The 16,233-nt window shown below is 39.0% G+C and overlaps 1 protein-coding gene across 2 annotated transcripts in view; it reads right to left on the bottom strand.

Annotated features, from left to right (window-relative positions):
- ncam2a (neural cell adhesion molecule 2a) overlaps positions 1-16,233 on the bottom strand; it is a 324,121-nt gene that overhangs the window by 226,946 nt on the left and 80,942 nt on the right. The gene's annotated exons all lie outside the window — the stretch shown is intronic.

A 16,233-nucleotide genomic window follows, 5' to 3' on the forward strand; every position in this document is an offset into this window, starting at 1 on the left:
CAGACTAGTTGTTTTTGAGCATTTCTAGTGTGTAGTTTGGGGTCAGTCCGAAACACTTCCATTAGTCTGTGCCGACAGCATTGAACGAGGGAGTGAAGAGGACAGACAGTAAAAGCATGAATTTGCACGACTCGAGTTTTCAAACCTTCAGCGCAACAGATTAAAGCGTAAGTGGACCTCAGTGAGACTGAACAACAAAAAGAGAAATAGTAAGACAAAACATTGCTATTGCTCGGTCTCCTTTATTCCACTCGAAGTGGTTTGTTTGTGAGAGCTGTAATAAAGTTGGACAGCTTTTAATCATCTCACAGCACGAGGTCTTCACAATCATTCACCAGATCCAGCAAAGGAAAGCCATTCCTATCTTTCTCATTCCTTCCTAAAGATGTCAAAAGTAGAGAAAAGGACAAAGTGTGTGTTGAACCGCACAGCATTTTCACACATATTGAGAAAATGTCCCGCATTTTTCATCAGTCTGTTGGTTTTTAATGATCATATTAAGAAAACGTGCATGCGTTCTTTCGCATTTTTAAGAAAGCATTTTATTTATAGTTTTTGCGGCGTAGTTTTTCACCTGTATTTAACAGCGCTTCGCCACAACAGCCGCTTATAAATCCTGTCCAATGGTTGAAAGCACAGGAGTAAACACGGACACTAGTGGGTTGTGACGCTGTCAATCAAAATGTGGAGCGGTGATTCGTTCCGTGTTTCTGTCAGAAAACAAATGGATAATTTGGTAAATTAAAATTAAAATTTAACAGAATTTTTCACATTTTTTCTAAAAAAAATAAATAAACATTTTTGGTTTAACATTTTCTTAATATATAAGACTGTCAATGATCTAAATTCATGTTGGTTTATATTTTATTTGTTCATTATTTATTTAGTTGGACTTGGTCAGAACTGTTTCAGGAATAGTGATCTGCATGATGCCTTTGTGCTCAGTGATGTTGAGTTTAAATGTAAAATAAAGACATTGTGTTTTCCTGAAGGGACTAAAGAACAAAGTATTTTTATCAGCTGAAATGCAGAATACAAATGTTTTTATTAAGTTAGATAGACATTATATAACAGTTTCAGGTTATGTTTTAGTGTTTGGTAACATGTCCCACACAAACTTATAATCGTCCCACATGTGGTTTGTCCCTAAGAGTGATGGATATGAGCAGTCGGATGATGTGTGGACAAACCGGGGGGAATTTACCTCAAATCCACTTCCAGACATTAAAGCAGTGATCCTCCACTGACTAACACAGAGACTGATGTGATTAACCTTCAGAGATCTGCCCTGGGGACAGAGACTAAACCCACAAACACGCTCTCGATCGAGGCTCATAGACAGATTAGATGGAGACTTTTCCTCAAATCTCTCCGGGAAAAAACCCTCCGATTTGCAAAGACACTAAAGTCTGCAATCACAGGTCAGAGATCTCACTATCAACTCCATCATTACTCATCACTTTCTCTGAACTTCTGTTCAGCTTCATTTTATAGCTCTATACTTAAATATTTAGGCCTTAATTTAAGATTTGAAAAATTTCCATCCATTTGGATTACACTGTTGTAACGTAAACAAACTAATAACCTTAATGTGATTAATAAATAAAATATTTATATAAAAAGGCAGAAAATTGGCCTATATAAATAATAAAAAATGCAATTTTTTTCATCCTTGAAAATGGTTAAATATTATTTAATTTCAATGCAACTAATATTCTTGAATTGAAAATGATCGAAATGATCAACTACTGATTAAACAATGCATAATCTACATACATTTTTTTAAATCTACCATGCATATTTTTTTATTCTTCAACATCAGAGATAATAAATTATTTGATTACATGATTTAAAGCTGCAGTAGGGAGTTTTGAGAAAATGTTGACTTAGCCTGAAAATTTGAAGAAGCACAACCTACAGGTCCAACCCCTCCTTGCTCTCTGCTGCACTACAGCCCTCCCTCCACAGCTCCTCCCCCACAGCTCCTCCCTCCACAGCTCCTCCCCCACAGCTCCTCCCTCCACAGCTCCTCCCTCCACAGCTCCTCCCCCACAGCTCCTCCCTCCACAGCTCCTCCCTCCACAGCTCCTCCCCCGCAGCTCCTCCCTCCACAGCTCCTCCCCCACAGCTCCTCCCTCCACAGCTCCTCCCCCACAGCTCCTCCCCCACAGCTCCTCCCTCCACAGCTCCTCCCCCACAGCTCCTCCCCCACAGCTCCTCCCTCCACAGCTCCTCCCCCGCAGCTCCTCCCTCCACAGCTCCTCCCCCACAGCTCCTCCCCCACAGCTCCTCCCTCCACAGCTCCTCCCCCACAGCTCCTCCCTCCACAGCTCCTCCCCCACAGCTCCTCCCTCCACAGCTCCTCCCCCGCAGCTCCTCCCTCCACAGCTCCTCCCCCACAGCTCCTCCCCCACAGCTCCTCCCCCCACAGCTCCTCCCTCCACAGCTCCTCCCTCCACAGCTCCTCCCCCACAGCTCCTCCTCCACAGCTCCTCCACAGCTCCTCCCTCCACAGCTCCTCCCCCATAGCTCCTCCCTAACAGCTCCTCCCCCCACAGCTCCTCCCCCACAGCTCCTCCTCCACAGCTCCTCCTCCACAGCTCATCCCCCACAGCTCCTCCCTCCACAGCTCCTCCCCCACAGCTCCTCCCTCCACAGCTCCTCCCTCCACAGCTCCTCCTCCACAGCTCCCCCCACAGCTCCTCCCTCCACAGCTCCTCCTCCACAGCTCCTCCCTCCCCAGCTCCTCCCCCACAGCTCCTCCCTCCACAGCTCCTCCCCCACAGCTCCTCCTCCACAGCTCCTCCCCCACAGCTCCTCCCTCCACAGCTCCTCCCTCCACAGCTCCTCCCCCACAGCTCCTCCCCCACAGCTCCTCCTCCACAGCTCCTCCCTCCACAGCTCCTCCCCCACAGCTACTCCCTCCACAGCTCCTCCCCCACAGCTCCTCCCCCACAGCTCCTCCCTCCTTTACATTGACTATGGCCTGCCCATACTTTGACTACAAACTTGGTCCTCAAATCATTATGTATTTTGCAATACATGTAACTTTATAAGTTTGCACTCTTTCTATAAGTTATAAATAGCTACTAAGATAACGTTAAAGGATTAGTTCACTTTTAAAAAAAACTTTTGCTGATAATTTACTCACACCCATGTCATCCAAGATGTCCATGTCTTTCTTTCTTCAGTCGAAAATAAATTAAGTTTTTTGATGAAAACATTCCAGGCTTTTTCTCCATATAATGGACTTCAATAGGACACAAACGTTTCGAGGACCAAATGACAGTTTCAGTGCAGCTTCAAATGGCTTTAAACGATACCAGACGATGAATAAGGGTCTTATCTAGTGAAACGATCGGTCATTTCAAAAATAAATAAAAAACTTTAAGTTTTATAAGCACAAATGCTCGCCTTGCTCTGTTCTGTGATGCACGTTCGTGATCCTGTTCGAACTCGTTCATCCAAATGAACGAATCTTTTTTCGAGTCATTTCGTTCGTTGAATGAACGAAATGACTCGAAAAAAGATTTGTTCTTTTGGATGAACGAGTTTGAACAGGAGAGTCACGAACGACGGTACGCGCTCGCGCTGTGCAAGAGAGGGTTGATCAGCGCGTACACGAGCGTGATTGACACTGCCAAGACATTCCTCCTGGCTCTGATTGGTTGTTTCTGACCGGGAGCGGTGTATTTCTGCAAATAGCAGTAGGACCACAGGGAGGAGCCAGAGGAGCTTGATTTTTTTCACAGATTATCTGTCTCATATTCTACTTTCAGGACATAATGACAGTTTTAACAAATATTTGTTTACAAAAGCTACCTACTGGAGCTTTAAATTGATGTTTACTCTTGCACTTAAAAATAACACACAGTACAGAGCGCAACATTTGCGTTTGCTGTAACCAAGGATATTTAATACAACAATCTAAATTCAAATATATAATATCTGACTTGAATCTAAACGTATATATATCCCACAAAAAAGCAAGACCATTTTGTTTGAGCATGAAACAAATGTGGCGAGCCAATAATCAAAATGCATCAATAATCAAAATGAATGTGATTGTGAACTGTGAGAGACCAGAGAGTCTTTTTATTATTACACCATGTAAACAGCACTGCAGATTTACACACACACACACACACACACACACACACACACACACAAACACGTCTATAACGAGGATTCCCGATAAGGAACAGACGCATTTCAACACTTTGAGCGTGTCAGTTAAAACAACAACAAACACCGGATATGAGAAACTCACTCTTCTTTACTGCACTAAAACCAATTACGCTGAGCAGAAACTGGGCGGCAGTGAGGACGTCTAATTTCCTCATCTGGCCATTCATTGAGAGTGATTTCCAAAAGAAGCCGTTGTCTTTTATCAGCGCTGTTTGAGTCACGGGTGGAGGTTAATGTAGCATAGCGCTGGTACTGTTACTGATGCGTGAGATTGGCTCTTTTCCACCCAATTAATGAGCAGATTTGCCCACCGAGAATATGGAGAATTAAAAGGAAAGAATACAAAGTCACTAAGAACCAGCACTTGTGCATCAGATTGAAATCTGCAACATGATGGAGATGTTCTGCTTCAAATAAGTAAAAAAACAAAAAAATACATAATTAAAAACTTTATGCATAAAGCCAATTAAAATATGAGATGTCATATATAAGAGCAAAGCTACTATACATTCACTCTTATGTGACTATCGTGCGTTAACCGTGATTTTACCCTGGCAGAAGTGCACAGATGGGGTAAATCGAGCAATCGACATCTACCGCTCCTAATGAAGGTATCTGAACATTATCTTTACCCTAATGATCAAACCCTCGGAGTATTACACACAACATTACACATCCGTATGGAGAAATCACACATAACATCAATGAAATAGCCTAGGAATTTCTGGAATAGGACAAACACAGCTGTCCATATGACACTTCAAAAGTACAGAACAAACTACAATAATAAAGAAACTTTTCAGTTTTATCTAACTTGATGATACTTTTAAGGGATTTTTTTTAGAGCTTGACAGAATCTGCTCACGGTCTGCTTTCACTGTAGGGAAAAGAAAACCTCAACTGATAATAATACTTCATGTAAAAAGTAAGATGATTTTTTTTATTCAATTGATCAAATGTGACATTAAATATAACGTTACAAAAGATGTCCTGTTCTTTTCCACTTTTTATTCACTCAACCTTGAAAAATGTGTCACGATTTCCACTGAAATATGAGCCGCACGACCGTTTTTAACATAGATAATAATCATAAATGTTTCTTGAACAGCAAATCATCATATTACACTGATTTCTGAAGGATCATGTGACACTGAAGACTCGAGTAATGATGCTGAAATCACAGGATATAAATTATATTTTACTATATATTCACACAGAAAACAGTTAATCTAAATTGCAATAATATATCACATTATTGCTGTTTTTACTGTATTTTTGACTAACTAAATGCAGCCTCGGTGAGCAGTTTCTTTCAGAAAACTATTAACTTTCCCTGTTCTTTCAGAAGAATAACTGTACCGACCACAGACCCACAGAAAGATTATATGAAAAGAATATTTAAAGTATTCATCAATCTGACTCTGTCATCACAGGGTCACCTTTATAACCCCATTAGACACAAAGCAAACATCTAGTGTTTCTCTCCTCTTCCTCGAGGCTAATGGAAGTGAATATTTATTGACTTCCAAAAATAAGATGGAAAAAATAGAGTTTTCCATAAACATCATTTGTCAGTTTGGGGTTGCCTTTAATTGCATGATGGGAGGAGCTTCAATCTAGGAACAGCCAATAGAACATCACATCAGCCAATAGAACATCAGCAAATAGAACATCACACCGCATCAGCCAATAGAACATCACATCAGCCAATAGAACATCACATCAGCCAATAGAACATCACATCAGCCAATAGAACATCAGCCAATAGAAAATCAGCCAATAGAACATCAGCCAATAGAACATCAGCCAATAGAAAATCAGCCAATAGAACATCAGCCAATAGAACATCAGCCAATAGAACATCAGCCAATAGAACATCAGCCATAGAACATCACATCACATCAGCCAATAGAACATCAGCCAATAGAACATCACATCACATCAGCCAATAGAACATCACATCAGCCAATAGAAAATCAGCCAATAGAACATCTCATCAGCCAATAGAAAATCAGCCAATAGAACATCAGCCAATAGAACATCAGCCAATAGAACATCAGCCAATAGAACATCAGCCAATAGAACATCACATCACATCAGCCAATAGAACATCAGCCAATAGAACATCAGCCAATAGAACATCACATCACATCAGCCAATAGAACGTCAGCCAATAGAACATCACATCGCATCAGCCAATAGAACATCACATCACATCACATCAGCCAATAGAAAACGCAATGGCACCGTCCTCATTATAAACGCAGAGTGCTGAAACAAACGAATGACCTCCTCATCATTCATGACTTCGGAAACGAGCGGATTCATACATGACACAGCAGATGTTGTGCTAAAACAGCACATTAGTGTGAGACAGTCCGATCTAATGAGCTCAATCACTCAGCACGACTCCAGAGATTCCCAGAGGAAAAGCACACAGCTGCTCCAGGATCAGCCGGAGAGATGTCACAAAACACGGGCCAAATGTTGTCAAAGCATGTCGGACTTTAATCAACAACACTGGAAGTTCTTCAGCAGTTTCCTAATCTCCGGATGTGAAACGATCAAACTGTGTAATAGTCCAGCAACGTGCAATTCAGTTCACTTATAAGAACTGAAAAGTGTGGTGTGAAAGTTTCATTTTTGAAGCCGTGTGAATCTCCAGAAATCTGGCATGTCAGTCAATTTTCATTACAAAATCAAAAGAAAGGAATTAGACCGAAATGTACATGTAAAATAATAGTAATATTTCTAGTTTTATTTTTACTTTTAAATTGTAAAGTATTTATAAAGTATATATATATATATATATATTTTTTTTTTTATAAATACTTTACAATTTTAAGTAAAAATAAAAACTAGAAAAAAAATGTAAATATATATATATATATATATAGACTTTAAAATGTATATTTTATTTTAATTGTATGTTTTTGTTTTTTGTTATTATTAAAAATATTATGTTATTACTTGTAAAGTATTTATACATCATAGCTGTAAATCAGAATAAAAAAATTAAAAAAAGTACTAATTAAAAAAATACAATCAATCAATTAATAAAAAGTGAAAAAACATTTTTATTAATATTAATTTTTTTTTATTTTATTTTAATATTTTTAAAATTGTAACATATTTATACATCATACCAGTAAATCAGTTAAACACACACACACACACACACACACACACACACACACACACACACACACACACACACACACACACACACTTTAACAATTTATTTAAGTCCACTTAAAATAAATGATTTACAGGGACATAAATATTATAGATGCAATCAAATAAATGTACAGAATCATGGATGAGTGTCACACAGCGGATCTTCTCAATATTAAGCGTGTCTCTCAGATGTTCTGGTCCAGTAACACCGGCTGTCTATAATATCACACAGAGCACAGTACTTTGCTAGACGTTTAGCCCCATTTTTGTTGAAGCCCTCTTACAACCAGGTGTGTGTGTGTGTGTGTGTGTGTGTGTGTGTGTGTGTGTGTGCGCGCGTGTGTGTGTGTGTGTGTCCTGCTAAATATGAACACAAGTAATCGGCTCTGATAACCTAACTCTGAGATGGTATTTATGAGTGTTTGGTATTTAATAACCTTAGTCATAAAGGTTTCCTCCATATAGAGTCAAAGGGACACGCATCCTTCACAACGAACACCGTTGTGTTCTTTCTTAGCACTGATTTAACCTGAACGTTTAGAAAACTAAAGTTATAATCACTTTAACTTTCAACATCATCAGTGATAAAAGGAAAGATTCTCAAAAAAGCCTTAAAAGCAGGCAAAGTTGTTTATGTTTAAATATACAGACAGTAGAATTGAATAACACGCTGTATAGAAAACTTGCACTGTTGGTGTGCGGGAGTGGTGGGGTTAAAGCCTTATATTGTATGTTAGGATACTTTAATATCTCTATTAAGTTCACCACCATTCATTTCAGTTTATAAGCTGTCAGATGAGACCAAACATGGCATAGTTACATATTATTACACTAGTAAATAAACAGTATGCAGTTGAAAGCATATGTCCTGTGAAGTTGTACAGATGGGTTATCTGTGCCTGGAGTGACCCAACAGTCCTCGATCCGCATATTGATGAAATCCCTTGCACTAGATAGGCATTAGCATACTGTGATGAATAGTGGTGGGGGGAAAAATCGATTCTGTTCAGTATCGCGATATTTTGCGCACGCAATTATATCGATACAGTAGCGCAAAGTATTGCGATATTTAATTATAAAATTATCTGTTTTACTTTCCGGTTTTCTCAGAGTTTACTCTGATCATTAAAAGTTGCGTATTACATCCACTACGTGGCGCTTGTTGCGGTGCTTTGTTGTCGTACATTCGACAGCAAATTCAAATGAAAATGGCTTCAGTATTACGGTTGTACACGAAGCTCCGCATCTTTCAAATCGAAAGTGTGGGTAAATTTCGGTTTTATGATTATTCTCAGGTTTATGTTACTCTATTATGTCTGCTTTATGTTACTCTATTGTATTTAAATAATTTTAAGTTATGTGCTGGGAGCTCAGTGAGTTTTGTTTGTTTCATATTAAATATTACCTGCTCGGTCTTGTCTGTCAGCGCGTTGTCATTGTCCTCTATTTTTCACTGCTTGAGAACATGGGTTGAAATCGCCCTCTAAACCCTCATTCACTAAGTTAGGCCTATTCCCTAAGTTAACGTTAGTCCACTAATACTGTTCACTTGAAGGAGTGAATGAAAACGAGTGAGCGACAGGCGTTGAGCATACATAAGCTGTACATTCGTTAATGCAGTGCAATGCGGGACAGAGACGCGATCTGACACGCGTCCCATTTTCTCACAAATCTCTACGTTTATTTAATTAATTCAAGATTGCTCTTATGAGAACACTCGACAAAACTGACATTTTGGCATAATTTGTGTGTGTTATGGTTTGTTCAAGCCCGAAAGAGAACTTGATACTGACGCGCATCTTTTCTGTGGGTCGTGTGTGTGTGTGTGTGTGTGTGATACAGGCAGGATTTAACGGATACTGCGTAATTGCGTTAAACATTTTTAACGCTTTAAACTTTTTTTTTGTTTTTGTTGCGGTGCCGCGGTGGGCAAGTGATGAAACCAGTGTTGCAATGTGTCCCGAATGTTCAAGAACAAGTTTTTCAGTTTTTGCACTTCAGTTAATGTGTAGAAGATAATGTTTACAGAATTAAATGTGACATTTAAAGTGAGGTGAGCGGTCTTATTTTCCTAATTTTTTGTAATGCCTTTGAATAATATGGAGGACATAAATCGCAATATCACAGAATCGAATCGCAATACTTGCTGTATCGCAATATATTGAGAATCGCAATAATATTGAATCGTGGCCCAAATATCGCAATACTATTGAATCGTCACATTTTTGCCAATTCCCTCCCCTAGTGATGAATTCACATGTATACCTTTAAAAGGCTTTTTGAAGTACTAGGGCAGTAAAGAACATGGATGATTTTACACAGGAATGTTTGTGCATTTGTACTGAAGATTAGAAATGGCCTGAGACGTCTTTCACTATTCTGTCATGACCTGCGATGCACATTCTGCATTTTTGAGACACAAATACAGTGTTTGTTCTTCATATACGACAGAGGTGAGTGTATCCGAATCAGGGCTAGTTGTATGCAAAAATATTCAAATGCAACACTCAACAAAAACAATTACCAAAATATTCACCAATGATGATGTTTACAATGAAAATGTAAACGCGCACGTCTCTCTCTCTCTCTCTCTCTCTCTCTCCTGCAGTGTGTATCAGTGCAGCATCTGGAGTAGCTGTGGGAGTAGTGACTGCGACGCTCAAACACTGTGTTTAAGACTCACCAGAGACCTGTCAATCACTCCACGGGGGCGGAGCCAGTGGGAGGCTCAACATGCCCACCTGTGTGATGCTTCTTTTGGGGTTTTTGTGTTGTGTGACATTGAAAAGCACATTGGTCAACTTTTGTTGTTTTGTTGAACTTGCTGTTTGTTGTTTGTGCTATATAAATTAAGTTGCATGTTACTACATTAAATAATAGAATATCTGACATCACAACAAGCCTTGAGAACTGAACTGGATCCTTAGAACAATGTTGTGCAAAATTCAAAACCTTTTTGAATTGAATCGGCCAGGAGAAATCTGAATAATTGGAGTGACAGGAAGAGGAATTCACTGGATTGCAATATAAACAGGGAATGTTTTGTGGGAAATAAAGCATCCATCTGTCTGTAAGACCTATAAAACTTTCATTTAGCAAACGTCGTGTTTACAAGTAATGCTGATCATTCAATACTTTGCAAATCTGTGAATCATCTCAGAAGGTTTGATATATGAAGCAGTATTAAGTAAAGTCAGGTGGATCAGAGACGAAAGAAAAGGGAATAAAATACTTTCTTGTGTATGAATGTGCATATTTATAGCATGCTTGCATATGTTAGTGAATGCAATGCAAAGCAACTGAGGACTTTAAAAAGTGCATGCCGATAGGCACCACAAACATCTGACCGGCATCATGAATTAAGCTACAAATTATTATGCTGGTTTGGCTGACGATCTCATGCAATAAATAGTTTACTTCGAAACAGTTCATATTATCTGTTATGAATGATATGCATTAGATGAGCATATAAAAGCTTGGCTATATCAGGGCAGATATTGAAGATGCTCTTTCCTTGATTTAGTACGTTTGATTCTGATTCCCTCAATGTGCCGCTTCTCTTTCTCTAGCGCTCTTTGTTTACCCTGGATAACTTTAACGAAGACTCTTCAGCCTTTCTTCACCCATTACATCACCTTCAGGAAGCCCTCCAGCGACGCTCTCCAGAACATCAGACTTTCACAGCTGCTTCAAACCAGACAAACTCCTTTCACAGAGACACACAAAGCATTTACAAGTATTACACCAGTTAAATGAGCAGGAGTTTAGTTTATTCGTGTTTTCTTTCTTTTTCTTATGCTGTTTTCGAAATATCATTGCAAACGTTCTGAGATGATTCACAGCTTTTTACCGAACAGAATGATATGCATTACTAGTAAGCAGGGCTAAATGCAGGTTCTTTGGTGAGCAAATACAATTTGGCTAGTAAGTTTATAAGGAACTGCGACATTGGATTTAAGTGGAATCATAATAATAAAATCACCTATATATAATTCTAATCATTTTTACTTTTACCATCCAAACTCTAGCAGGCCTTAAGGTTTTGTTTTTCTCAAGAACTCTATGTCGCATTAAGCCACCAAATATTCAATATGCGGAACAAAACCACAATGTTTGTGTAAGATACAGTTTCAGTGAGAGATGGAGACCGACTCGTCTCAACATCTCATACGTATGCGAGTGACACAACAACCTGTGCTTAAAACAGCAACGTAAAATAGTTTAAATCAACATATTATCCAGTTTCATGGATGGTAAGAAATATTTATGGACACTTTGATTACAGGTGAAACTCGAAAGATTAGAATATCGTGCAAAAGTTATAATTTTGATGATTATGGCTTAAAGCTTATGAAAACCCCAAATTCAAAATCTCAGAAAATTAGAATATTACATGAAATCAATAAAAAAAAAAGGATTTTAAATACAGAAATGCAGCCCTCTGAAAAGTATAATCATATAGTTATATATACTAAATATATTAGTTTCACCTTTTAATTTGAATTACTGAAATACATGAACTGTTGCACGATTATCTAATTTTTCGAGTTTCACCTGTATATGCATCAGTTAATGCATGATGCAGAATTATCTTGTTGCCTGTTAATTGAAACCTCTCAGTGTTTATGAAAATTGCAGAAATCTGTTAAAAACGGTCCTGTTTCACTTGTAAGCAATGCCAAATGCAATTTGCTCTGAGAAAATAAAAGACATTTACTCTACATTTGGCCAGTGAGTTTAAGAACTGTGACACTAGACTAGATTATTTAAGTTAGGGATGTGCCGATTTTAACATTTTGGCCGATTCAATAACGGATGATTATTTATATTTGAAAGCCGATAACAGATATATTGGCCGATAAATCTAAATCCAAATTTTTATATAATTTTTGAGAGCCTGATTACAAAAACAAAATACTCACCATTAAAAGCCATGTCTCAAACACACAATTATATATTATGTCTCATTATAATTTTATGAAGCCGATATGACAGACTTGCGCAGCACATGTTGCACTGAACTGTATTCAAAGTTATTCCAGTCATATTTTAAGCAATTAAAAACCCTCATGTTAAACAGTAGACATCTGAAGTGTCTCAACTGAAGGAAATAATCCATTATTTATCGGCTGTAATATATCAGCCAAACTTTCTTATCAGGCCGAAAACAATAGCATTAAAAATTAACATATATCGGGCGATACCGATATGGTGGCCAATATATTGTGCATCCCTAATTTAAGTGGAATCGTAATCATAATAACAATAATCAGATCCTCGCTGATGTCAAAAACAGAAAATTATCTCTTGCATGAAATCACAGAAATTTATTTGACACACACGTGTATATCGGCCAGCATATCGGTATCAGCCGATATATATTCATTTATAATGCTATCGTTACCGAAACGAAAATTTGGCCGACACTTTACAACCGATAAATAATTATAATTTCCTTCAGATGTGCGCTGTGATGATGTGAACAGTGCACAGATCCTGTAATAGGTTTAACACTGCAAGTAAACTGCAAAACACGACAAAACTAAACTTTTGATTCCCATGAACGCATGAACTGATCAGGGCCCGGTTCCCCGATAACGCTCACTCTTAGCGCGCTAAGAAGACTCGAAAGATATATCTTACCAAAGTTGTTTAGGTTTCCTAAGTGTGTTCCCCGAAGTGTCCCTTAGGAAGCTTCTCAACACGCTGCCTCTTATCGTTCGACGTTACAAAGGCGCTGTCCCTGCCCAAGTGAAGGTGCTGAATTAGTTGGCATCGATTGCTCAGGAATCGATTTTCCACTTCACGCGAAGGGTCATTACGGCGTTAAGAAAGACAACACGTTCTATGCAAATGAAACATTCCTCAAATTATTCCAGTAACATTAATTTTAACATTGTTTAAGTTATCAGTAAAATATAGACTATTAATTAAATCATCAAATTGTCAGTAATATGTTCACACGATATGTTGTGACGGGTAGACGAACCGGGTATCCCTCGCTAATCATCCACCCTCCTTATCCCGGTGTGCCACTTGCGCCGCTTCTTGACATGGGTTTAACGACTTCTAAAAATGATGTAATACACATTTATATTAATGGTAAGGTACTTTACAATCAGAATTGATTGGCAAGCAGCTGCAGTTACTTCTGTTTAATGCGGTATTGATTGCCATTGGGTAATGTTTTCAATAAAAAGCAACCTATCTACAATGAACAGAGAGAGAGAGAGAGAGAGTTAGATACAGAATATGGTGGGGAAGCAACATAAAACAAGGGCACCAAGTTTCTCGTCAGAGGAACTTGAAGTTTTGCTGGACGAGGTGAGCAAGCACAGGTCTGAGAGGGTCCAGCAGCTCCATAATGAGTTGTCTTGGGAGGCGAATTTTTTTTTAATATAGCCACGTCAGGCAAAATGTCAAAAGGGCTTAAGTTTTGCCGAATAAAAAAATTGACCAAACGGCTCTGCGACCGGCGCCTGCTTTGATTCAATACAAGGACACGTTGGATCGCTGCCATAGTTGGTCGCTTACTGGACACCACCATGCTTGACCATTTATAGATCTTAGCCATTTAGAGCTAAATTGTTTGACAGATTTTAATTATCAAAAGTGATTGCCAATTTAAACGCTTTAATGACATTACGAAATAGCCTAGGCTAATTATCACCATATTAGTTCTGATACCAAATAAATTCAGCTTCATAAATATGCCTGTATCCATTGTGAACATATTTTATTATTAGTCTTAAAATGTCCATAACATAAAATCACAACATTGTCAACATACCATAGTTTGACTTGTACTGCGCTACGCTGATTTCTAAAGACTGCTGCACAGTGGCGGCGACTAGCGTCTTGAGCTCAAACAACGCTAAGAGAGAGCTTACGAATCGTCCAGACAAACCTTACGAAAGTGTGACTTACAGAAGATATACTTAGCGTACGAACGTGTCGGGAATCGTGCCATAATGTTAAGAGAGAGGTTAAGGAATAGGTTAAGAACTACTTGGCGATAAGAACGTTTTGGGGAACCGGGCCCAGATGTATAACTTGAGCGCAATGTACGATGCTTTGAATGAAAATGTCTGCCAAATGCATTTGTAAATGTTTATGCATCTGTGTACTATGCAATTGGGAATGTTAGTGTCGGGGGAATGTTGTTTTTAATGTTGTTTATGTGTCTATGTGGTGTTTTTAATATGCTTTAAGACAAATCATGTGTAAATTCATAAGTCGACAGCATTGCTGAGTATTTTCTCCTTAAAACTGCAGTGAACCAAAGACAGTCTCACGGTTTGAAATCGCTGGTGTTTCTGACGTCACAAACTACCTTGTAACCAATCAGATCAACATGTGATCGTCAACGAGTGGATCTCTGAGTGAGGGAGTGAGTGGAGGCGGGGCTCATTTGCATATTCATAGAACCGCGCATACGAAATGAGGCAAGGGTGTCGAGTTACATTCAAGATATTTTAAGGCATGAAGAAGGAAAAAAAACATTTAAATATGTCATTTTAGTGATCAAAGATGAGTTTTAAGGGATACAATGATTAACTACAGGGGGGCTTAAATCTCAATGATAAAACTATGCATGTTTTGAATTCATGCATCAGGCGTAAATCTACATCCGAATAACGCAGAAGAACGTGTTGGTAAAACAGAGAGATCTGGGATGGAAAAAAAGACCGTATCCATGAAGAAATGTGTGTAAATGAGGTGAAAACGAGCAGGCGTGGAGAGATGCAGTCTGGCAGGAGGACTAGCGGGAGGACTAGCGGGAGAACCAGCGTGAGGAGTTTCTCAAAGGTCTGTCATCATCTCACGCTGTCACTGCACACACCATCTGCTTCCCTGAGCTTCCCGAAATGCACTGTACTTGATGCTATATATTTGCACTCACTTTAAAGAGTACTTCTGCGGCCCAACGTCATGTTTTCACTATTTGCGGGGGACAGAAACTCTGTTGGGAACTGTCACATGTTCTCGGATATAATTACAGCTGCAACTTTGAATATGGAGAGTCAGCCTGAACCCACGAGGAAAACGTCAGTGCTCTTTTGCAGCTCGAGAGACACAGAGTCTTCAGTTATACCTCATTTCAGTCTTACGCGTTTCTCCTCATTTCTCTGAAGCAATCAGAAATTAAGCAGGACAATAACTTTATTCTAGAGCTGCTGTAAAGCAAAAACAATCTTTGTTACTTTAATTTCCTATTATCACTGTAAAGCTGCTTTGAAACAATCTATATTGTTAAAAGCGCTATATAAATCAAGGTGACTTGACTCGACTTAAAGGGTCATGAAACCCTAAACCAAATTTTCTGAGATTTTAACAGAGGTATGTGTGTGGAACACCATTGAAGAAAATGTTAGCATCTGTTAGATTTAATAGTAGGGTGAAAATGGTTTAATTTTAGTTTCTTTCCGCTATTTTCATCTTCCGGGTTTAAAATCTTCATCGTGTCCAGAGCACTGTATAGTGCGTTGATGACTCATCGGTCTCTCATAATTATTAATGAGACTGAGTTTTTATATCCTATGAGAAGACACTGTCTCTTAATTATTCATGACACCACGTGGATCTTTCCAATGACAGACATGTCAAACTGTGATATCGCGTAGTAGAGGAGGGAGACAATCATGGGACGCAAGTGTATATTTTCGTGGTGCAAAAGTCAAAGTGGGTTGAATATATTTCCCCGCGATGCTGCCAGGGCTGAACTCCGGCTCCGGGCGGCTGGTTGGCCATCAACCACGGACACATCTAATCTGTACATGTGCCGCAAACATTTTACCCGAGAGAGCTTCGAGAACTGGAGAACGGTGGACTTCGGCCTTGTCGATGACCAATGCAAGTTACGTCTTG

This window comes from Siphateles boraxobius, unplaced genomic scaffold, assembly GCF_051911475.1.
Source record: "Siphateles boraxobius isolate OS27281-9 unplaced genomic scaffold, OSU_SipBor_1 33, whole genome shotgun sequence".
NCBI classification, from domain to species: domain Eukaryota; kingdom Metazoa; phylum Chordata; class Actinopteri; order Cypriniformes; family Leuciscidae; genus Siphateles; species Siphateles boraxobius.